The 25,022-nt window shown below is 48.0% G+C and overlaps 1 protein-coding gene across 3 annotated transcripts in view; it reads left to right on the forward strand.

Moving 5' to 3' along the window:
- Positions 1–3,717: 3,717 nt before the first annotated feature.
- EGFL7 (EGF like domain multiple 7) overlaps positions 3,718–25,022 on the forward strand; it is a 73,818-nt gene continuing 52,513 nt past the window's right edge. The window contains exons 1-3 of one of the 3 annotated variants that reach the window (XM_069609593.1): positions 3,718–3,975; positions 9,457–9,589; positions 12,544–12,615. The gene's annotated coding sequence lies outside the window, so the exon portion shown is untranslated. Of the gene's footprint in view, positions 3,976–9,456; positions 9,590–12,543; positions 12,616–18,564; positions 19,366–25,022 lie in introns of those variants that run through there. The other 2 variants (XM_069609594.1, XM_069609595.1) reach the window with 2 other exon arrangements.

Here is a 25,022-nt window from a genome sequence, read left to right on the forward strand (position 1 = left end):
GCCTACAGGGCATGTTGGGATGGGGCCCTCTCGTCAGAAAGGTGGCAAGGTGTGCATGTGCTGGGTGGGGTCTGCCAGGTCCCCCACTAAGACCGGGTGTTCCCCAGCAACTCCCCGAGGCATTGGGCCTCCAGGATGTCCCATAGCACTGAAGGGGGCTGGCTTGATGCCAATAGCCAGCCTACACAACACCTAGCACACTTCAAGTGTCCACAAGAGCACATGGCAATCCCATCCCATACCTGTTGCTTTTTGAAACTGGCCCACTTAGACCATCCAGATCCAAAACCTATTAGAATGTCCACTTTTCCCTCAATCCTGACCTATGGATCTCTATAACTGGTTCACCAGGCACCCAAACTACCACAAAACAGGACTTCCACATCTGCAATCTCCCTTTGCGTTGCCTGTGGCAACTGCACCCTTTTCCTCTTCTTTTAATCTCTCTCCTTATTCGTTTTCCTCTGAAGACTTCTAGAAAAGCATAGGTGCTCTGAAGCCATGCTGGTGGTGATTTGGCCCAGTAGAAAAGCGTTTTAAATAATAACATTGCATATGTGGCCCAGGCCTTCAGGGGTCAGATAATAATCCGACCACTGCTGCTTCCACTGAACCCAGACATCTAGAACCAGTTATGTGGTTACGGGACAGCCATCGAGATAAGCCAAATGTCACTGGTTTCCAAAATGAGCATCTTTAAGCTCACTCCTGCAGCACTGATGCCCCTTTAAGATTTGAAGGGGTTCGGGGTTGTATGCAAACAGCCTTGCTTGCTCCGTAAAGGTGCTGACTGACTGGCCGGGGTCTGGCTGTTCCCCAGCCCGTGCAGCCTTCACGATTCACCAGCTGGGTGGACGATCCCCCAATTCTCTGAAAAGCTGGTCCATGTATCCTGCCGAAATCAGCATGTTCCTATCAGATACTTTGATAGAAAGTCCATGAACCTATGCAACTTTCTATTTAGATATAATGGAGCAGCTGTGCAGGGAGGGAGTGCCGAATAAAATCACAGAGTCTTTCCAAAATAAACAGAGGAGAATCCCCCAGAAATAAATATAGTGACACGCATGGAGAAGGTGTCAAAGATGCACCAATCATATGTCAGGGAGCTATGAGCTGCAACTCAGTTTCAATGTTAGTGATCGGGCGGGTAACTTAAGCACATTAGGCCCGATTCATGGAATTATCTGCGGAAAATCGGGAATTTGCGTGCCAAACTGCATGCAAAATCCTGCACGTTGATTCATGGACTGCGTTGCACTTTTTTGTACTTTGCAGGGACTTCACGCAGGGTCTACAAGTTACTGCAAGAGGCCGAGTGCCTTGTGTGAGACACCACGCAGAGTGTGGGCGTGGCTTGCACCTAGGGCAGGGTAGGGGGCAGAACACGGAAAATGAGGAAGAACAAGGCAAAATGTGGGTGTTTGAGGGACAGCCCACAGGCAGTCCATCGAACGCCCACTATTGTGTGGAACGATACATATGGTTCCCAGCGTGCAACCTCTCAGCAGGGAAACAGCCACGCAGAGCCCTCATACTATCCCAATATGCTTGCTTTGAGAACAGGAAGATGCGTGCCACGTGTTCAATGCCCCAGTCGAGCTAACTCAGATCTTCATCCTCTCATGGTCAATACATTGAATACGATGAGTGCCTAATAACAGTGAGACTTTTTATTACAGCTCTTAGAAGCTGGCGGAATCTGGCATATAGCACTATATAAATGGCCTTAATAATAATAATAATAATAATAATATTACATGCTGATTGGCGGTTCACATCGAGGTAGAATTTACAACATTGTATTGCAGCCTCACTCATGAACTATGTCAGCACCATGAGTCCGTAGCTCGCCAGTTGCCCTCATTTGGCGGGATCGCAAGTATTATAAACTCACTTTAAGTACGAAATGACCATTTTTGTCCCTCACCTTCCGAAATATTCCTGCTTGAGTGAAATGCCTTTCAGTGGAAAGCACATGCTGGGCCAGTATGCACGTGCTCAAAGGGCCTCATTGCAACTTTGAGGTGTGCAGAGGGGACACTGGCCTTGTCTTGAAAGCATGAGATAGGCCACTGCCGGGGCTAAACGCCTGAGTGCCCTGGGGTGGGGTAGAATTCCAAGATATTGGGTGAACAAATCTCGCCTTAGTGCCTAGTTTCACTCAGGAGGAGTAGGGCGTTATGACCAATTAATGCCGCGATTTCAACTCCCCGGGCGGGCCCCACGGCATTGACCACCCGGGGCTGCCCTATTTCCCTGGCTCCAAAACAGGGCATTCGGGTCGGTACCGGTGTCCCCGCTGCACAGCACGACCATGGAAACATGGGCGGGGGAATGCTGCATTGAATGAGCTGTCCTGTGTGAGTGTAGGTAGGGGCATGTGTGAGGCCGAAGCATGTAGGAAGCAACACAGGCAACAACCCGCTAGTCTCGCTGTCCGTCAAACGAGGCCGGTGGTCGAACGGTGCTGAGGCGTGATGCGTGACCAGAGACGGTAAAGGGGAGCGGGGGAGCAGGCACTGAGGACTTCCGGATCAGCCCTGCCAGTTAGCTGGCAGGATTTCCGAGCAAATATGGGCTATTAGCGCATGAAATTGCTCAGAAATCCCCATGTATGATGTGATGCGCTGATCAGAACACTCCGAATAGGATACAAGTCGCTCATACCTCATGGCTCTCCAACATGAAACGCTGACCCCGCAATGGTGCGTGTGTACCTCACGGCTCTCCAACATAAAACGCGGGCCCAGCAATGGTGCGTGCGTATCTCATAGCTCTCCAGGATAAAACGAAGGCCAAGCATTGGTGCATAGGAAACTCATGGCTCCCTAACATGGAAACACTGAAATGCTTCCCCAGCAATGGTGCGTATGTAACTCGTGGTTCTTTGACATTGAAACTCTGCCCCAGCAACTGTACACATGTAAATGGCTCTCCAACATTGAAACGCTGGCCCAGCATTGGTGCCTATGTAACTCATGGTTGTCTAACATTAAAACGCTGGCTCAGCAATGGTGCATATGTAACTCATGGTTCTCCAACATGAAACTGCCCCAGCAGTGGTGCATGTGTAACTCATAGCTCTGCAATATTGAAACGCTGGCACAGCAATGGCGCATGTGCAACTCATGGTTCTCCAACATTGCAATGCTGCACAAGCAATGCCGCATATGAAACTCATGGTCCTCAAACATGGAAATGCTGGCCCAGCAATTCCACTCTTCAAATAAAAACATTTGGCAGGATGACTATTTTGGAGGGAGGTAGGAAAATGTACAACTTTTACAAAGAAAAAAACTACTGAACAGTCAAATGAGGACAGTATTTGAGATTTTTCAAAAACAACAAGTTAACGTTTCAGTTATGCCTTCCCTCATTTTAAAGCCTGTGCTTGAGGGAAATAGCAATGGCCTGGCCTGGCCTACTCCCAGGCCAATTCAGAGTGGTGTAACTGAATACTGAAAAAACATGGAAGTGCGTTAATGGAAAGCCAACACTATCTGCCTTTGCCATGTGTAAAATGGCGCTGAAGTTCAGAGGCAGGCCCTCGTCTAGAGATCGCATCTGGGCCCTGTGTGTGCAGCTAAAGTGTTTGTTGTAACAGAAGTCTTTATCAGCTCCAAACACACACAGGAATTCCGGTCTGGGATAGTCCTTCCCAATCCTGATTTACAGGAAGAGGGGCATAAAAAGCCGCCCTCAATCCGACACACCAAGTAACCTGCATCCTGCTTTGGCTTTTCAGCAGCCCTGGGAGGGATAAGAGCGAAGACGGGCTCGGAAGGGGCAGAAGGAGCCTCGTCAGACTGCAGAGAAGCAGCAGGCCGGAAAGCCTGGGACTTGAGTGGAACATGCGGCCGGGGTGCGTGCACTGGGGGCTGCGGAAGCCTCCGAATTGTGGCAGGCGCAGTGGGACCTGGCCTTCTCCATGGCAACCGTGGCTGTACAGGGACAGCACTGGAGCTGCACCAGGTAATGTATTATAGGAGGCCTAGAGAAGCGGGGTTTTCCACGGGCAAAGGGCCTCTCATTTAGAGGGTAAAATCCCAACTGTTTCAATAGTTCCAGTTCAACCATTTCCAAAAAATCAGGACGACTCTGCTAGGGTTCATATGTTTTAATGGGCCAGTCCACAGCTGTGCTGGAACCAGGAGACTGGGTTTTAATACAGGTTTCCCTGCTTTACCAATTGGTGTGATCCTGGGCAAACAACATTATCGTTATCATAGTTTCCCTCTGTTTTATTATCTGCCAAATTTGGGAGCTTGTTAAAATATTCTGATCTTCAGTCGCGTACCATCTAAAAACTGGAACTTCAGTAGGGATTACCTAAAATTGCTGTCAGCAGACACAACCCTACACTTTCTCCTGGCAGAAAACGCAGCGTGACTACTTCCACAAAAGGAATGACCAAACCTTTCGTGTTTTTGTTAGTTACTGAGAGGCTCCCGCGTGCCTGTTCAGCAGGTGTAAGCACGCAGGACAGCTGCTATTCCATGTATGAAGGCCACGACTTGATTACACGGCACTTAATACTGGTGGCCAGCAGGGAGAGACTATTTTCTTGCTGCTATGTTTAAAAGTCCTGGGCTACAGGGGCAACAAAATGCATTTGAACAGTTGATGCGAGCAAAGACATTCCACTTGCTGTAAACTCATGTTCAGAGAGCCGTTTCCCAGAGAGCGATTCTGTTTTATGTTCACTGTTTCATCCCTGAAAACATGTATTTATCCATCTCAGCCAGTGTCTAATCGCTGTTTCTGTTGGGCTTTGCAAGCATTCTCACCCACTTACCATGTTTCTGAGAGCAGCTCCCCAGTTGTGGAAATCTGCCATCCAAACATTATGGTTTTGGACTGGTCCCAGCTAATGATTACAAAGCAGGCCTAGGGTTGGCCAGGAAGAGGACCTTTGCCTGTTCCTGCCTGATCTCTTTGAGCCCAGATCTGAAATGCTAAACTGGCACCCGGGTATACGAGGTGCCCATCGGTCAGGTGTGAGTCCAGACTCTTGGAGTAGCTGTGCACATGGGCATGCACAGACAAACTCACATATATGTAATCAGACCACATCCTGCAAGGGCAGATAACAGTGAATGCAGAAACAGTGATATTAATGTAGCGCAGTCCTAAGAGGCAGATGAGACACTTTTACCACCTAAAAGCAGGCAAATATTTCCAACCAAAAATTGGGAATCAAAATACTTCTAACAAAAAACAGAAAATAAATACTACAAACAAAAAATTGAAAAGAAGGGGCACATGAGACATTTCTCCCACAGTTATGCTCCCTGGCGGGGATACAGTGCTTAAACTCTTGGACAATCCTAGGCGCTCTGGAGACTACTAGGGGGCGACTTGGGGCACTATGAAAACTATTTACATATGTTCGGGTCAGGGGTACCAGCAGAGCAGCTTTGGAGGAAGCAGCGCTAATATTATTACTGCCTGATCTGACGATGAATTTTAAGCCAAAAAGACAACTTTTTATCTGCGTAGTCACATCGCCTGACAATTATCCCCACTGGGAATTACTTTTACAAAATATCCTTTCCCTCCCAACTCTGAAAATATAAGAGTAAAATATTCCAACTTCAAAATCTTACCTAGAGGCCTGAATGTAGTAGGGTTATGCTATATTATATTGCGTGCGCAGGTCACACATAGTAACATGGCATTATTGTGCTGCAGGGCATCTGGCGACATCCTGGTGGGGTCACAGTAGGCCAACTTTTTAGACAAGTATGGGTGCCGTAAGACCACAGTGGTGGTGATGGGTGCAGTGTAAATATTGATTAACATACATAACAAGGCGTGTTAAGCAAGGTGACCCCGTTTACGGGCGTGTTAAGGAAGGTGACCCAGTTTACGGGCGTGTTAAGGAAGGTGACCCAGTTTACGGGCGTGTTAAGGAAGGTGACCCAGTTTACGGCGTGCGTGTTAAGGAAGGTGACCCAGTTTACGGGCGTGTTAAGGAAGGTGACCCAGTTTACGGGCGTGTTAAGGAAGGTGACCCAGTTTACGCGCGTGTTAAGCAAGGTGACCCAGTTTACGGGCGTGTTAAGGAAGGTGACCCAGTTTACGGGAGCAGTCAACAGCAAAGTAGATAGTATGCATAGAAACAGACTATTTATATGGGTTTTAATGTAGCTCCAATGCTATCCAGTGGTGACCCTGCGCTGATTAGCCTGTAAGTACACCAGTCTCATATTATATTTGTCATATATCACATGCTGTCTTTTCACATAGCATATGCTGTGATATGAAGACATTGTATTTATTTGTTTTTTAATGTAGCTCGGATAATAATGGTGACCCTGCACTGATTAGCCTGAAAGTACATTGGTCTCACAGTGTAGTGTTCGTATAGCATATGCTGTGCTACTAATCACCTCAAGGCGCTTAGTTCCTGGAACGCAAGAAAGGTGGTAGATTCAGTGCTCTGTAGGCTAGTCTTCCTTGAGCGGAGGACAAGGTTTCCCACTATCTCACACTTCATGTCTCCTAAGGGGGACACGGTATCTCACTCTCCATGTCTTTCAAAGGGGACTTGCTATCTCACACTTCATGTCTCCTAAGGGGGACACGGTATCTCACTCTCCATGTCTTTCAAAGGGGACCTGCTATCTCACATTTCATGTCTCCTAAGGGGGACACGGTATCTCACTCTCTACGTCTCCTAAGGGGGACACGGTATCTCACTCCCCATGTCTCCTAAGGGGGACATGGTATCTCACTCTTCATGTCTCCTAAGGGGGACACAGTATCTCACTCTCCATGTCTTTCAAAGGGGACCTGCTATCTCACATTTCATGTCTCCTAAGGGGGACACGGTATCTCACTCTCTACGTCTCCTAAGGGGGACACGGTGTCTCACTCCCCATGTCTCCTAAGGAGGACATGGTATCTCACTCTCCATGTCTCCTAAGGGGGACACGGTATCTCACTTTCCATGTCTTTCAAAGGGAACCTGCTATCTCACACTTCATGTCTCCCAAGGGGGCACAGTATCTCACTCTCCATGTCTCCTAATGGGGACACGGTATCTCGCTCTCCGTGTCTCCTAGGGGGGACACAGTATCTCACTCTCCATGTCTCCTAAGGGGGACACGGTATCTCACTCTCCATGTCTTTCAAAGGGGACCTGCTATCTCACACTTCATGTCTCCTAAGAGGGACACAGTATCTCACTCTCCATGTCTCCTAGGGGGGACACGGTATCTCACTCTCCATGTCTCCTAGGTGGGGCACGGTATCTCACTCTCCATGTCTCCTAAGGGGGACACGGTATCTCACTCTCCATGTCTTTCAAAGGGGACCTGCTGTCTCACACTTCAGATCTTCCTTGAGCACAGACACCCTGTCTCACACGCCATGTCTCCCAAAGTAGGACACGCTACCTCCCTCTCCATGTCTTCCATGGGCGAACACAATATCTCACACTGCATGTCTCCCAAAGTGGACACGTTATCTCACAGTCCATGTCCCCCAAGGGAGGACATACTGTTTTACAATTCATGTTTTCCATGGGCAATCTCACACTCCATGTCATCCATGGGCGAACACACTATCTCCAACTCCATGTCACCCCATACAGAACACAATATCTCATGTTCTGTGCCTTCCCTGGGTGGACACGCTATCTGAAACTCCATGGCTTCCATTGACGGACACGCTATCTCATGTTCCATGTCTTCCCTGGGTGGATATGTTAGCAGTCTCACACTCCATGTCATCCATGGACGAACACACTATCTCCAACTCCATGTCACCCCATACAGAACACAATATCTCATGTTCTGTGCCTTCCCTGGGTGGACACGCTATCTGAAACTCCATGGCTTCCATTAACGGACACGCTATCTCATGCTCCATGTCATACCTATGTGGACACGCTGCTTTCTTATGCTCCATATCTTCCCTGGGAGGACACACTATCTCATGCTCCATGTCATACCTAGATGGACATGCTATCTCATGCGCCATGTCTTCCCTGGGTGGACACGTCATCAGTCTCACACTCCACGTCCCCCAGTAGGAGACACGATAGCTCATGCTCTGTGTCTCCCAAGAGAGGACACGCTATCTCATGCTCTGTGTCTTCCCAGGGTGAACATGCTATCTGAAACTCGATGTCTCTTGGGAGTGGACACGCTATCTCCTGCTCCGTGCCTCCTAAAAGAGGGCACGTGTCTCCCAATAGAGGACACGCTATGTCATGCTATGTGTCTCCCAAGAGAGGACACGCTATCTCATGCTGCGTGTACCCTCTATCTCCTGCTCCGTGTCGCCCAAGAGAGGGCACGCTATCTCATGCTGCGTGTCCACTCTATCTCCTGCTCCGTGTCGCCCAAGAGAGGACACGCTATCTCATGCTGCGTGTCCACTCTATCTCCTGCTCCGTGTCGCCCAAGAGAGGACACGCTATCTCATGCTGCGTGTCCACTCTATCTCCTGCTCCGTGTCGCCCAAGAGAGGACACGCTATCTCATGCTGCGTGTCCACTCTATCTCATGCTCCGTGTCGCCCAAGAGAGGACACGCTATCTCATGCTGCGTGTCCACTCTATCTCATGCTCCGTGTCGCCCAAGAGAGGACACGCTATCTCCCTAAAGTTAAAACTAGGACTGGACGAGTGTCTGCCGAATGGAATGGAGAATGTTGAGTGCCAAATCATTTCATTTCATTGGAAGAGAACTGGCTGTTGAGAAAACATGACATCTATGCTGGTTAAAAAGTGGAGCTGCGTGTGCCTGGGAAATGCCATCTCCTCTTCGGAAGTCTGTGCCCACGGGTGAGGGCGATGGTCTGTGCATTGGGCCTGAGTGAGCTCAGCCATTATTGTGCATTTAAGAGAGCCCCCTTGTGCTCAGCGGATGAATGGATTCATGCTTAGAATTGCACTGAATGTCCTCAATGCGCTTTCTAGCATAAATGAGTGAAATCATACAAGTCTGGTACACCACACTAAGGCCACTGAGTAATAATGACATTTTTAACCCCACCTGGCTAGGCAAACATTAAATGATTAGCAAACATGCGGAGAACATCTGACTGAATGGCATCTTTAATTGTCTAAACTCTTCTGCAATTTTCCAAGACCTTTGGGTGAATTTACCAGTTTGGTTTGGTTCCATTTTTTGTTTTCTTAAGAAATTTAGCACAAAACTATGCGATGTAAATTGGGGGGGGTTTCTGGGTTGGTCGCATTAAAAGTTGCCCACTTTTATTTCTGAAACCATTATTTACATTTAAGATCTGTAGTAGAAAAAAAAAAAACATTGCTTACATGCACAACGTTTACAAAATACACAAAAAGGGGAACATTAATATGTTGTGTGTTTTGTTTTGGGTTAGAAACCCTGTTAATGACATCATTGTGCTGTTTTAAGTCTACACTGGCATTTCTGGGTTTGCAACTGAATCACTTCTTTGTCTCCTCATTTGAAATAGTTTTGACTAAAACAGAGGCCCATGAAAGACAGGAGCCCAAATGAAGTGCAGTGAGGATATAATTGCGACCGAGAAAAACAAATGCACAAATCACGATGACGCTCAAGAGCAGCACAACGACAAGACCAAAGATGTAAGAATTTTCAATCTTGTGTTTTCACCCCCTTGCTAATGTTGCCTAAATAGAGTAACACCCTCAAGTGCCCGCCCAAGCCCAGCCAGCCTCAGGCCACATACAGTGCAACTGTGTTATCTGTTTCACTCGTCTTCTCTGCCGGCAGCCATTTTATGGGCGGCCATTTTAAGAGTGAGGAGCCATTTTGTGGAGTTGTAAAAGCACTTTCACATAGGGGTCAGCCCACCTGCTTAACTTGTCACATGACTGGCTTAATGAGCACATGCCTATCTGGAAATCTCCCGCTTTCTCTGAAGCCCCACTCAACTTTGGTCCTCCTTAGATTTAGCTAAAAACGATCACACACCGTTACCCAGTGCTCCTGATAGCACTACATCCAAAATACTTCCTACAAACTATGCTGGTGTACCACAAGCCTGATATTAAATTACAAATCTGGTTACAAGTCAACCCCATGTCAATGGGAACACAATGTTTTGGTACAAGGCTTTCATTTAACAGCCTAATTAATTTTGGGGGCTTAGATCTGGGTCTACAAAAAAAAAAAAAGCACTGAAGTACCAGATTACAATAGCTTGCAAAACAATATATATATTAGAAAGGCCCAGATTGAAGCATACTCGTTCGAATGACAGGATGTCAAACGATAACATTGATTATCGGCCTCGGCAGCTAATAATACCCAGTTGTCTTCACTAGTACTTGAAATATTACTTTTAAAGTATTGTTAACAATGCTAGTGTATATCCCTAACCCGTGGCTATGACATTAAAGTAGATTGTGCAGCGAGTTTAAGATGATGGAGGAACATGAAGCAACGTTTCTTAATAGAACATGCATGTATCATAGCACACATGCACTTAGACTCGAGGTAACACAATTTGGCTAAGTGGCTTTGCATGGACGCAGCATGCAAAGCGCTGTTGCCTAAAAAGACACAAGATGCAGAATGTGACCTTCCGGAAATGTGTCTTTTTGGTTGACACTGCTCTAAAAGTCACTGTGATGCTCAGGAATGTGCCAGGTTGAAGAAAGAATTCATTTCAATATAACCAAAAAGCATTTTCTGGCCATACAAAAATTCAGTATAATGCCATCAAATGCCCAGTGCAACGCCTGTCTTGCATTGAGAGATTGTTGACATATCTCAAGTACCCCACCCCCTCTATCCCCACCCACCCCCTTATCTTGCGTGGTTAGATCAAGCAATCCTGCATTCATTTTTTGCATTCTGGTACTTGTATATTTTTATGTTCCCATTCTAAATCCAAAACTACAATTCCCAAAATTCAGAGGGAAAAACTGTTAGAAACCAACTGTCTTATCTGCCTCATAAATTATTGGTCATTAGTTGGGAATTACATTCCAAACAGATCATGAGAAGAAAAAAAATGAGTCTCTCTTGCTCTTGCAGAGGTTATTTATATTAATTGATAAACTATGCAATTTTTATGAGATTACCAACATGTGTTTTGCACATAAAACAGCACTTCTTCGGGATAATAACAATATGTATTGGTATTTCAACCTTGCATTAAAAGGATCTGATGGTACAAACATCACCATAGTAAAGTGTCCTCGGTGGCACCTTTCATATAGGCCTGGTTCAGGGTGTCTGGACCTGCTCACACACTACCCACCTCTGCAGGTCACTGGCACACTCGGGAATCATGGCAGCGCCAGCTGGGCTGACTACATTCATCTTTCAGGAGTAGTGTTATCGTGAGTAGGCCAGGAGTCCTGTTTGTTCCCTCTGTACTCTGCACTAATAGTCCTGCATAAAGGGAAAAGCGTGGGAATGCACAGCGAGAATGCCCAGAGTGCATAGACCAAACCAGGACTAGGTGACCTGCCCACTCATGATTTCATAGAGCAAACCAGGACTGGGTGGCCTGCCCACTCATGATTTCATAGACCAAACCAGGACTGGGTGACCTGCCCACTCATGATTTCATAGAGCAAACCAGGACTGGGTGACCTGCCCACTCATGATTTCATAGACCAAACCAGGACTGGGTGACCTGCCCACTCATGATTTCATAGACCAAACCAGGACTGGGTGACCAGCCCACTCATGATTGCATAGACCAAACCAGGACTGGGTGACCTGCCCACTCATGATTGCACAGACCAAACCAGGACTGGGTGACGTGCTCACTCATGATTGCACAGACCAAACCAGGACTGGGTGACGTGCTCACTCATGATTTCACAGACCAAACCAGGACTGGGTGACCAGCCCATTCATGATTGCATATACCAAACCAGGACTGGGTGACATGCCCACTCATGATTGCATAGACCAAACCAGGACTGGGTGACCTGCCCTCTCATGATTGCACAGACCAAACCAGGACTGGGTGACCTGCCCACTCATGATTGCACAGGCCAAACCAGGACTGGGTGACCTGCCCACTCTTGATTGCACAGACCAAACCAGGACTGGGTGACCTGCCCACTCATGATTGCACAGACCAAACCAGGACTGGGTGACCTGCCCACTCATGATTGCACAGACCAAACCAGGACTGGGTGACCTGCCCACTCTTGATTGCATAGACCAAACCAGGACTGGGTGACTTGCCCACTCATTAATGGGAGAACTTGAAAGTTTTGACTTGCAGCCTATTTTCTTTAACATTAGGTATCAGGTTTTATTTTGGTCAGTTGCTTTCCCCACCTATTATTTGATACAACTGTTATTATTAACGTTTAAAATCAGGTCCTCTCAAGCACTCCACGATGCCAGTGAATGAAAATACAAGACCCCACCACCTTCTGTCCAAACACACAATCAGGAGTCGGTTAACACACACGATGGACGTTTGGTCTGTACTGCTCTGGACAAAGTTGTGTCCTGATGCAGCTCAAACGTTTTTTAAAAATCACATATTTTGGCTAAATCTTGGGTACAGCAGACAATTACATGAGATTATTTTTCTTCTCCACAGCCTCAAGCCCCAGTGGGGTTGGACACAACAGCGACTTCCTTTATCGCATACCCAAGGATGGCACCTGAGGAGGTAAGCTTGTGTTTTAACCCTTAAGAGGGCCCCTGAACCGGCTACAACCCTTTTTTTTGTTTTGGCTATTAAGTGGTGTGCGCTACCTAGAAGCCAAAAACGATTGCATTGGAAAACAGATAGGAAGGAGAAGGCTTTCTCCATCCGCCTTGTGTGTTGTTGGGTTATTTACTCACCCACCCATGGTTCTGCTAATCCTATAGCCATTCTCACCCACTACCCTCAGCTCCCCCTCAAAGCATACCCCTCTTGGATGTCTATGAGCAGTTGGGGCTGCCAATTGTATTTCCAAGCAGTCTCCTGAGAACCCCAAACTGTGAGAGAGCTGGGATATCATGTAAGTGTCTTAACTGAGGGGCCTTCAGCCAGTTGCTATATAAGCAATATGTCTGTCCGCACAACTTGCACTGGAGTCCTGTTACAAACAAGCATTGGCAAAGCTAATAGCACCATGGCTGCCTCCAAACTCGTAATGACCCCCATAGTCTCAAGCACCGGCTTCATTGTGCATGATCGAGATGTTCAGCCATTAGTAAGCGCTTCACTGTGCAGTAGCGAAGAACGAGACCTATTATTTAAAAAAAAAAAAAAAGAGCCTGAAAGATGTTAAATCTGTGATGCTTACAATATTAAGAATGAAACTGCCTACTGGCAATTGTTAGCCCACCCCCGTGAGAATTATGTGTGCCATTTCAACAAGAGAGGTGTATCACCAGGATGGCTAGACTATAGCTCAATGGGTACATGCGCCTGCTCCAGAAATGTGTCAGCATGCTTCGGATGGCAGGTGATAATCTAGTTAATCTGTTGGCTACTTCCACCGGTTTATTTGTTTTCGGGGGACCAGACTCAATTGTGGAAGAGTCTACACATATATCTATCTATAGGAGAATGGTCACACCTCCCTTGGTTTAGGAGCAAAAAAATTGCTCACACCGTCTAAATTGCACCGCTGTTTGCTGCTTCTTGTAGTGCATCCAGCTAGAAAGAGAGTGATGACCAGAAAGTCTCATGTCACTCATTTATTCAAGAAAATTCATATCTAGTGTACAAGGCCGGCCGTGAAAATCGGTTAAACCAAACAACATAAATACATTAACATTGACAGTATTTCAAAGGCAAATAGTCATTACACATCACTACTTAGAATAAAACCTTTAACGCATACATATGTGACTGGGGGGTTAATAAACTGTGATTTTGCGTAATACTACTTGACACAATAGCCCGGTGCTAAAACAAGCAAAAACACTACTGAATGCGAGTCTTTGTTGGGATCTTGTTTTTCAAAAGATATGTCTTACTGCACACTGATTTTATAGTGATACAGTTTGTAAATGCTGTGCTATTATTCAGTGTCTTTTTTTTGTTTGAGGAGCAAAAAACAGAATACCCTAAAATGAGACTTTCTTTCTCAAGTCGACACGTGTTACGGCTCTTTGCTCGTGATAGACGGGACCCGCGTGTTCACCATGTAGGTTTACGCAGCCATCTTCAGGACATATAGCTAATTCTAGTACAGGATCAATCAGATGACAACCCCACCGTTCACATGACCTAAAATATCAAACATAACATTGGTTTTGAATCTTGGTTGGACATCTGTCTACTATCTATTCTTAATGGTGTGTGCTACCATCTATTCTTAATGGTGTGTGCTACCATCTATTCTGAATGGTGTGTGCTACCATCTATTCTTAATGGTGTGTGCTACCATCCATTCTTAATGGTGTGTGCTACCATCGTGGCAGTTAAAAACGGTGGACTACCTTTAGGTGATAATCCAGTTAACCAATGTAGCCCTTCGTCCTTGTACGACCAACTGAATGATATTGCTTTGGCGATAGTAACACTTGCTTCTTGCAGCTCTGCCATATGGCAAGACTCGGTCGGCGGGCACTTGGAACACCGGTCCCCATCACCCCTTCATTGCCAGGAACACAGCCTGGATTTCATACTCAACCTTCCCAAATGTTCTCTGGATGCTATGTTGGGCCTCTCGCCTAAAGTGTTCTTAGAAATGTAGTTTCACGAAGACATGATGGCCGGATGACTCCAGGTCACTTCAACTTTATTTCACCAACACTGGACTTTACTTTTACAAAGTCATTGGTATCAGAAATGTATTTTGCTGAATTGATATTGAGCAAAACTACAACTCCCAGCATGCATCCTCTGTTAAATCAAAACCCAGGACTGGAAGTTTGAGATATCACTAGTGTGATATGAGTCATCTTGTCATCTTGTAACAAGGCGTGCATCAAAGTTAGGCCTCGAGTGGGTTATTAGGTTGAAGTCCAGGCAAAATTCAAATATATGGGTAAATGCTTTAGAGTTACTGCCTGACAGAGAACAAAATTAAAATGGGGTTAATACAACGCTGACGACAAAAAAAACATTTAACCTGGAGCATGAATTTTACAAGAGGAATTCAGGCGTTTGCTTGTAATTATCTTTTTTATTTTGAACCATTAATTCCCCAGGAATTGTTGTGCTGGGAATATAGGAGGGGTGAATGAAATATGGGCACAGACCTGAGGCGTTTTTCAATGAGAAAATGTAATTAAAAACCGCTTTGTAAATCAGGCCCTTGTTGCGCTTAGTACGTGCATTTGTCAAGTGTTGGTAGTTTCAGTTCAAGAAAGAAAACGGAACACTTGACCACCTATTCCGGTAGTGGTCACCCGAGAACCACTCCTAACAACGGGCCTCATTACGAGTTTGCTGGTCTTCTGGTGGTAAATCCACCGAAACACCACCAAATTAAATTACTGTTACTGCCACTTGGTCCCGTAGTTACCACAGGATTACAAGTGGGGGCAAATCCTCATAGGACTCCATGTGGTTTTTTGGCAGATTTTCCACTGGTGGAATTACCGTGCAGTAAATCAGTCGATTTTTGGATGTAAAGCAGAGGATTTCCCTCCAGCAACAACCTGAAGGTGAATCCGCTGCTTCACCTCTGACAACGGTGGATTTAACACACAGTGAATCCGTCCAAATTATAATTTGGAGGTGCGTAAAATTACTGCCACTTTTTTCTCACAACGCCAAACTTGTAATGAGTCTCTAAACCCTGTGCTGGTTGTTTTGAGTGAGATATTTGAAGCTTGGTGAGCTGCCCCTGGGGTTGACAAGGAAGTACTGTGTAAGGCTCATAATCCATGACTTCAGTATTTTCTTTATTTATTTGGAGTTGATATATAAGGAGAAACAGCAGGGACGGCGTCAGGGCCTTTCAGTCTTTTCAGTTGAAATGGCCCCAAACCTCTGGTGGAGGGGGTGGGGGGACTGAGCAGCTGCTACCTCGTTGGCAGCCTTACTGCACAGCAACATATTTCTTGAATTCATGACATTAATGTTCGCTTTGCCACGCTCACATTACAGGCTGGCTTTGCTGGCTGCTGTCACCTTAATTCAAGACTTTACATGTGCGCTTTGGAGTACGCTCATTACAGACTGCTTTAGCTGACAACCAGCATCCACCAGTGTTATCTCCTCATTGCCTTTTACTCCGGTTTTTTGTCTGGATTAGAACCTTGCTGATAAAGAGCAAATACTAGATTTTCAGTGAACATATAGGCTCCGATTCGTGGACTATTGCAAAAAATCCTGCAAATCCTGCACGCTGAGAACAACTCTGCGCAAGCCTGCCCGCAGAGTATTTTCTGCAAGCTCTGCGTATTCATGGAATTGTTTGCGCAAAGTAAACGTATAGGCAAGTTGCGGCCGGAACACCCGTGACACCCCCCCACGCAAAGCAAAAACAGCCAGAAACAGCTACCTTTGCATGCTACCTGAGCGCAAATACATGCACCCTGGAAACAGTGTGTAGGTTCCATAAGCAAGAGCTTCAGACGTTAGAAAAAAAGGCCTTGTACCCATCTCTCCTTTTCTTCCTTAACTGTGGCACCGACCCCCGCCAGGCTTCCCTTTGCATGGATCATCACCCTCGCACCCTGGGTGGGAAGGTAATGATCGCTGGAAAGATATGCCTGGCAGGGGTTGGCACCAAAATTAAGGAGCAGGGGCGGGAGGTGGCACTTGTTTTAGCCACATGCTGCATGTTTGGCCACACCCCTTTAGGCCATGCCAGCTCCTCGATTTCACATACCACTGAAAGCACTGCCCCTATGTCGCTCGGACTCTTTGTTAATAGGGCTTGGTTTTATTTAATGACCCGATGCATTCTGGGAGTTGTAATCCTAATATTAAGTACCATTTATATATCGCAAACTGCACACTTAAGTGCCTCCCGTTGCTGATAAAGGGTGTTATTATTTCTCAATTCAAAGTTATTAACCTCGGAAGCAGAAAGGACTGGGTTGGCACTGCCAGATTTTCAACCTGTGGGTGCAGGCAGGTCCACACAGATGTCAGAGGGGAGCGCTGAACTCGCTGAGTTATCACTTTCATTCCCCCAAATGGACTAAGTGCCGGATCAGCAGATGCTGATATGGAGAGAAGGACTTGCCATGCCATGCCACTACGAGCGCCATATATAACCTGAGGCTCCGCAAGTCTAACACTTGCAGCACAGCAACCCTCTGGCTAAGGCCCAGCATTCAGACTCCCACCTGCTAGCAGGAACCGTTTGACGTGCGTAGGGTACCTTGGGCACAGCGTGCATGTGCCTTTGGTACCTTCTGGCACATCCGCCTCTGTTGGCACCTCACACATGCTGCAGCAGCTGGGCCCGGGACGCCCTGTGCACTGCCCTTCCACCCCCCCCCCCCCGCAGGCCTTAATTATAGACCCCATAGGTAGGGTGAACAGACTAGGCCTTAATTATAGACCCCATAGGTAGGGTGAACAGACTAGGCCTTAATTATAGACCCCATAGGTAGGGTGAACAGACGTCCCGGTTTTGCCAGGACTGTCCCGGAATTTGGAGCTCTGTCCCCCAAGATTGTTCCATTGAAACTGCACTGGTCCCAGTGTTTTGTATTAGGTCTTCATGGCTGGCAGGCAGGAATGCACAACCTCACACAGGAAAAAAATGCTGCATTTAATTTTCGTTTGTGATAAATTAGTGTCACTGTTCAAATAAACACATATTATAATAAATGTAGCACTTAAACCCCCTTCTCCTCCAACCGCTACTGAAGTGTAGTGCGTTGACAGCCACTTTCAAGAGTTTGTCCTACTTTTATGTTAGTTGCCCTGTCACGGTTTTTTACTTTTTAAATATGGTCACCGTACCCACAGAGAAATGCGACCCTAAAGTGCATCCTGGCCATTCTTACCAGGTCATTCTTTTCAGACTGATTCACATTTAAAACAGAGATGCAATTTGCTGCACGCAAGGCACGCTGTACTGAACATGCCTTGTTACTCGGCCATATAGAACACAAGGGCGCGTGGTATGCACGATCAACCGTTTGCCCAAGATCACAGGGCTGCACTGCAATGCCTTTAGTTTCGCCGCCTTCCAGTGCTGGTTTCCTTCCTTCCTAGGGCCGGGCCTTTGCATCCTGTGGGGGGCCCTGGATAGCATCGAAGAGGGGGTTAAGAGAAACCCGGTTGAGCGGGACCCTTCACCCCAAATGATTTCCACACCCTGCAGGCCGTGCGTTCTCCAGCCCCTCGGGGCCCGAGCCTTGGACGGTACCGCTGGGACACACGCTCCATGGCCCGTAGCGAGTGGCCCCCAAAACTGCTGAAAGCGAAGAATCCTCAGTAAAACGAATAGGAATTAGCAGCGGGCGCTGCGCCTCCTCAAGAGCATGGCACGATCGGAGCCCCGAGCCCACGTCTTGTGCTGGAATCCGGGACCCCCCAACTAGAGAATACTTTTATTTCGCTGGGCAGGCGGGGGAGGGTTGGAGGTGGGGAGGGGGTGTTGTAAATGCTGCATTTCGGGTGGGATCCCAGCGTTGTGACGTCACGAAGAGGGCGTCCCCGGGTCCCGGCGGGGGTCCTGTCTGCCACGCGCAGGGGGATTCCCCCATCTGTTGCTTGTCAGATCCGCAGCTGTGGGGCACTACTGAGGGCACGGGAGGACCATTGCCCGGAGCCCCTAAGTTCAGACCCCTGTTGCCGCAGTGCAACCCATCCTGAGGAGTGGGCTTCCGGCGACAGGAGTGCAACCCATCCTGAGGAGGGAGATTCTGCGGCGGCAGGGGAGCCTTTCTTGTAGAGGTGGACCCCCACAGAAGCAGTGCACCCCACCCTGAGGAGGGGGCTGTCCCAGGAGCAGTGCACCTCATCCCGAGGAGGGGGCTGTCCCAGAAGCAGGGCACCCCACCCTGAGGAGGGGGCTGTCCCAGGAGCAGTGCACCCCACCCTGAGGAGGGGGCCTCTGCAGGAGCAGGGGACCCTATCTTGCTGAGGTGGACCCCCACAGAAGCAGTGAACCCCACCCTGAGGAGGGGGCTGTCCCAGGAGCAGTGCACCCCACCCTGGGGAGGGGGCTGTCCCAGGAGCAGTGCACCCCATCCTGAGGAGGGGGCCTCTGCATGAGCAGGGCAGCCTTTCTTGCAGAGGTGGACCCCCACAGAAGCAGTGCACCCCATCCTGGGGTGGACTCCTGCAGAGTGCACCCCATCCGGGAGTGGGCGCTACCGCAGCACCAGTGCAATTCCCAGCAGAGGGGGCGCAGCCGGGCCTGGCAGGGGAGCCCGTGGCTACCGTGCAGCACCCTGGTAGGAGGGCCCTGCCAGGCCTGGGACGCAGTCTCTACTCCCCGCCCGGGTGCATCGCATCCACCAGAGTCCTCTTACTCTGCGTCTTCGCCTCCAGGGAGCAACAGTGAGTACTCCAAGTTTTCAGCATGAGTGGTGAGGGGGCGTAGGTGCTGCATAATCAGAGTGTTTTCTGTGCAGGAGAAGGGGGTGTAGGATGTGTCCAACTCCCCCCCCCCACGCAGCCCTAGTCAGACTGTGCACTGAGCATGTCCTGCTCCATTCCATCCCTGCACCCACCGGGCCATGGTAGAAATGGCCACATATGAATGTACCACCCACCTCAGCCAGACCCCCAGCAAAGTAGCGCTGAGTGGGATAGAGAGGGGGGCGCTTGCAGAGAACGGATGTAGCTTCACAATTCTATAGGTATCTATCCCTCCTGGGGGGGCAGGGGCGGACTTAGAAGAAGCCAATCCCAGCTGCTTTTTTCTGGAGCCCAGCACCGTACGTGTCTGCTCACGATCGCTTTACACCGGTGAACGCTTCCCATCTCCACACCTCCGAGGTTTTCTCGTGTTAATGTCCGCAGTTACAGCTTACAGTACTACTTTTTCGTCTTTTATTTCCGGTACCCTAGTTTTGCTTTCCTTTTTAAAGTTTGGACTTCAAGTCCCACAATGCAAAGGAATAACGGGATGGTATAAGCGGCTGAGGTCTGACACAGGGGCAGCGTGGACGCTCAGCTGATGACCACGACCACCCCAGGTCTCCGCCTCGCTGACCATCACCGTATCGACCAAAAAGGCGTACATTGTTGCTTTGGGTAGTACACACATCAGGGGGCAGTGAGCAGTAAACAGGCAGAAACATGCAGTGGCCAGAGGCTTTGCTAAAGGCGGGGGATAGGGGGCTGCCTTGGGCGTGTGCATCTTGAAAGAGTGCAAAAAAACACCCGCAACCAATGCAGCATAGGTTTACTATATAGAACTGTTTAATTAATGTATGCATCAAAACATTGGGAGAGCTTCTGTCATAGCAGCACCGCAGTACCGGTGATAGTCACAGCAATATATGAGGAAGGATCGCCATCTAGCGGGCGTGAGCCGAAACACAGTCCGAGTAAATACAAACAGCTGACACGGGGTGGCGAATGGTGGACAACTTGATTCTGGGGACACATGCTAAGATAAGAGAAGAGAAGGAGTTCCTGTTTTCAAGAGGCACCAATCACACCCCGGTTCATACGTGGCATTAGGAACCTATAGCTGCACCCTGCCTGAGGTGAGAGGCTGCTTGTACACTTTAGAGGTATTTTGGTGATGATGTTCAGCTGGTGAGGGTTAATAGATTTCCGTGCAACTAAGGTTGACAACGCTTAGCTTGTAGTTCGAGTATTTTTAGGTGCTTATCAAGCCAATCACTGAAGTCCATTCCCTCTAAATTACCACAACTCGCACACAGAGACGTTGCTGGGGGGGGGGGGGGGTTGAGGGGGCTATAGCCAGTCCTGAAGGGGTGGGGTGGCAGCAGCACTGTGCATTCCGTGACTTGCAGTTCCCTTTTCCCACTACAAGCACAGACCTAAAATCACAGCATGCACTGTGATATGATATGATATGATAAGCAGTGACATTGCTAGGAGGGGGCGGGGGCCCAGGCCCCTCCTCTGAAATCCTGGGTCTCCCCTAGGGGCCCCACCTACATCAGCTGGGCTACTCACTCTGCACTTTCTGCAGTGCTGTGTTCGCGCGCACAGCACACACACAGGGCTGCAATCAACAATGAAGAGCAGTTAAGTTCCCTTTGCCGTCAAGACCAGTCCCTCCAATCAGAATATAGTGCACAGAACTGTGAATAATGGGTCATTAGTGACTTTAATGGTTCTGTGCCTACATTCTGATGGGAGGGGAGGTGCAGTGGGGTTTGGTAGTCGGTGAGCACAAAAGCTTCTCTGCAGCAGTTCTTGTGACGTCACACGTTCCCTTTCATAGGCGCCCCCTTACTTTTGTCTGTGCCCTGTTCAAGCAAGCAGCATCTCACCTCAGGGAGGGTGTCTTTGGCCCCCTCTGTGGCCCTCATAAATTTGATTCCTGTCGACGCCACTGATGATAAGTCATTTATAACACGCCTGTACACAAGTGTTTCTATGCACGACAAGAGAAGGGAGGGAAGGCGGAGGCAGGACAACACAAACAATCGTACTAGGCCTCGTGACATTCAGATCGCGCAAGTGCAAGAAAGAAGTTCAAGGAGGATAGCACACGGGCAACGTGCGGTTCTTGGAAGCAAGACCACGCAGAGCAACAGAAGTCATAGCTCTCAACCATTTGTGTCGCAAAGGCGGGTGAAAACACCCGATTTTATTTTTGGTGGGTGAGAGGCCCATTGAAACAAATGGGCGTGCAGGAGGCTTGGCGGGTGAGTCAGCTGTTTACTAGGCGGGTGACACCCGCCAAAAGCGTGTGAGTTGAGAGCTATGAGAAGTACAAATCCTGGATCCGAGCTTATAAATGGAACTCGGGTATGGTATTAGGCGCGTTATAAAAAACAATTAAATAAATAAACAAAGAGGGAAAGGGGGACTGGCTGAAGATGACACACATGACACAGCTATTGGAAGCTGTATATATGCGACCCTCCACTGTGACAAAATGCCATTGCATGCTGAAGGTGTCACACACGACACCGGACCACTCGCCAGCGATTTGGGGATTTGAAGTGCTCTGGGTAAATACTGTCCCTATCTGTTGGCCTCCCAAATCAGAGTCTTGCGACAGTGGACAGATCGGGGCAGCCTGGGGAACAGGCCCCTGGTCCTTGGTAGCCATGGATGACATGCCCAGTTCTTTCAATTCGGTGGCTTGGATATCTCTCAAAGTATTTTACAATCAGATTGTTTTCTTAAAGAGCGCTTCGTGTCGGACTCACCCAGATTCTAAGCACTATAAGAACAGGTGTTATTATTACCCCATTTAAATAGTAGTTGCTATGCTTAATTTACAATCTAGGCCTTACCCCAGTCTCATCTTTGCCAACGATGAGAAAGTCAGATTTTTCTCAGAATGACAACAAACATAGCCATGTTTTGTTATTATAAACCGAGCAGCTTCTGCCTGCTTTTTAGTAACATGGCTAACATGGTTTGCTCCATAATTGCTTGACGCACAACATGGAAGGGATATGACATAGAACTTCCTTGGAAGGGCCTGTACAAGATGACTTGCCAAGCCACTTTCCCAGGATTTCGCCGAGCCCAGGGATTCTCCCACTGTTTACAGTTTCCAGACTGCCACATATGTTCAATACTGACCCTGGAACCAAAAGGCCCCTCTTTAAAGGGACTGGGCTCTGAGCCTTGTAGACTAGTCGCAAAAACATGCAAAAACAGACCAGCTCTTGGGGGGCAGTGGTAGTGGGTTGTTAGGGGTTGATCAGCAACATTTCCTTTGGGAAGTAAGTCACCCCAGCTTGATTCGCACATTAACAAACCAGGACTGGAAAGGCTAAGAGTAGGCTAATGTCCTGTACACAGGATTATTGCAGAGTCCACTCGCAGACTTATTCCAACCCAAGAACCTTCAAACCCCCTTCAGTGCTGCTAGTGAGCAGGACCTGGGCAGATAAAGGGGCCTGTGTCTCCCCATTCTCAAAATCTCCTACTAGCTCCCCATTACCAGCACGTTTTAAGTGTTTTCATCGAATTTTAACTGCTTGATTTGGACCCCCCCCCCACCCCAACTTATATTGCCTGGCCCCTAAACAACATCTACCTGTTGGTGGTAAAAAAAAAAACACATTTTAAAAACACAAGGGAAAGAAAATCGACCGGTTGGGGTTCAACCAAAGACATAAACCCCAGACAATGCCTTTAGTCTGAAACACCCCCCCTAAGCCACACACTGTGGTTGGCACTTCCCGTGCTGGGCGTCCACCCACAAGCTCAACATTCCTTGGTATTTTGCCAATGGATCTGGCATACTTGTGAAATCCCTGTCTTCCTTACTTGCTGAAAGCCCGCCCCCCCAAATGCTGCAGCCCCAATCTCGTGACCCACAGGCCTCCCAGCGGAGGCTCTGTAAGATTGCGTGTGGAGGAGATGGACGACAGCCTGTAAAGTGAGCATTGCGAATGGTCCCTACCTCACAGAACGACTCATCTGCTTATACCCAACACAGGCCTAAAATCTCCGGTTAGTTTCTCGACCATTGCTCCCCGGCCCAGTCTCCAGTTGGGTGTCAGGCTGATGGCATTCCTGTTGGGGAGTGTGGGAACCCCTCTGACATGTTTCTTGGCCGGTCTCTTGGGGATGAGCTTGAATGATTCCTCTGTGTAGTGGAGAGACCGCACGGTCTATTTTGTAGCCTTTCATGGTGATTTGAAGTATCCATTCACCGTGTTAGACTTGCAAAAATTGACTTAACCTACAAATGAAATAGTCATGACTTTTGTTGGGGTTGGGCTGAGAAGGCAGTGGAGGTTAAAGGCCGGCAGCGATCTAAAGAATGGGTCCTCTGACAGGGACCCCTACCTCAAAGAAGCTGCTTGGCCTGCACACCTTGAAATATCATGAAGGCTCTTCTGGGTGGGGATGTATGTGCTGTTTGGCGAATCGGATTTATGATGACTGTGTCCTCAGCGGAGGTTTACATCATGTCCTACATCCGGGGACCTTGGAAAGGGAGTTGGAGAAGAAGAGAGCAGCTTCCATCTTCCAGGGTCTAATCCATAGCTGGTAGCGGTTGGCCAGCAAGGACCCAGCTGATGCTGCTGAGTGGCAGAGCCTGCCAATGGTCACATCCGATAGGAGCAGGGCATGGAGTCCCACGTCAGAAGGAAAGGTTCCGGAAAGCTCTCTAGACCTCCTGTTGCATCGGTGTATCCGTGCAGGAGGCTGGTAAAGCACTTCGTTCTGCCTTGAGAACACTTCAAAGTGCTAAGGGGGAAAGAAACGAGGGGTATGGGTCTGATTATGATAGCAGAAGGAGGGCGAAACGGGTATTTGGTTGCAAGCGAAATTAGGGGTGCGAGGGTCAGTGATGCCTCATCCTGGGTGCTGTCCTGAACTGATTTTCCAAATGATCCCCTTTGACTTCAGAATGGCAACCCAAAGCCGCTTTAAACGGCCTAACCATGAAATGCACAGCAGTAAAGACTCAAGCCCATGGCTGCTGGAGTACACCTTTGAAACTCAGGGTAAAGACATTTCCACTGATAGAAGTGTACCCAAAAAGTAGCGCAACTATGACAACGGCGGGGGACAGAGTAGGAAGGAAGGGAGCAACACATTTCTCAAGGGTCGCAGTCAGGCTGTTTGACAGCCAATTGAGTTGAAATAGATTTCAGTTTAGCTGTAACTGTTATTTGGTGGTAAAATGGAGTGCTTTGACTTCACAAAGTACAGTTCCGGGATGGTAAAAACGGTTGCAAAAAGTAGTGGAGCTGTTACCAGTAAAGCATAAAACTAGTGGAACTACTCATGGGTGGCAAAGACTTTTCTTTGATTTTTGCTTTGATACCGTTTTTGAAGGAAGTGTTCTACATGCAAACTAAGTTCGTAGATTGTGCCTCTTTTTCATTTGTTTTTCTTCTCGTGATGGGCGGGAGTGGTGGGGACTAACAGGTCTTTTGGATGAAATTGTGTTGAATTAACTTTGTAAAGTTTTAAGTGGAATCGATAAAAGTTTTCAATAAAGTATGAAATCAATAAAAAAAAAAAGTTTTTAAAAAAAGAAAAAAGTAGCGGACCACTGATCTCGTCCGTTCCCACTCACTTCGACCACA

The sequence above is a fragment of the Ambystoma mexicanum genome, chromosome 8 (genome assembly GCF_040938575.1).
Source record: "Ambystoma mexicanum isolate Mex_15411 chromosome 8, UKY_AmexF1_1, whole genome shotgun sequence".
Lineage (NCBI taxonomy): Eukaryota > Metazoa > Chordata > Amphibia > Caudata > Ambystomatidae > Ambystoma > Ambystoma mexicanum.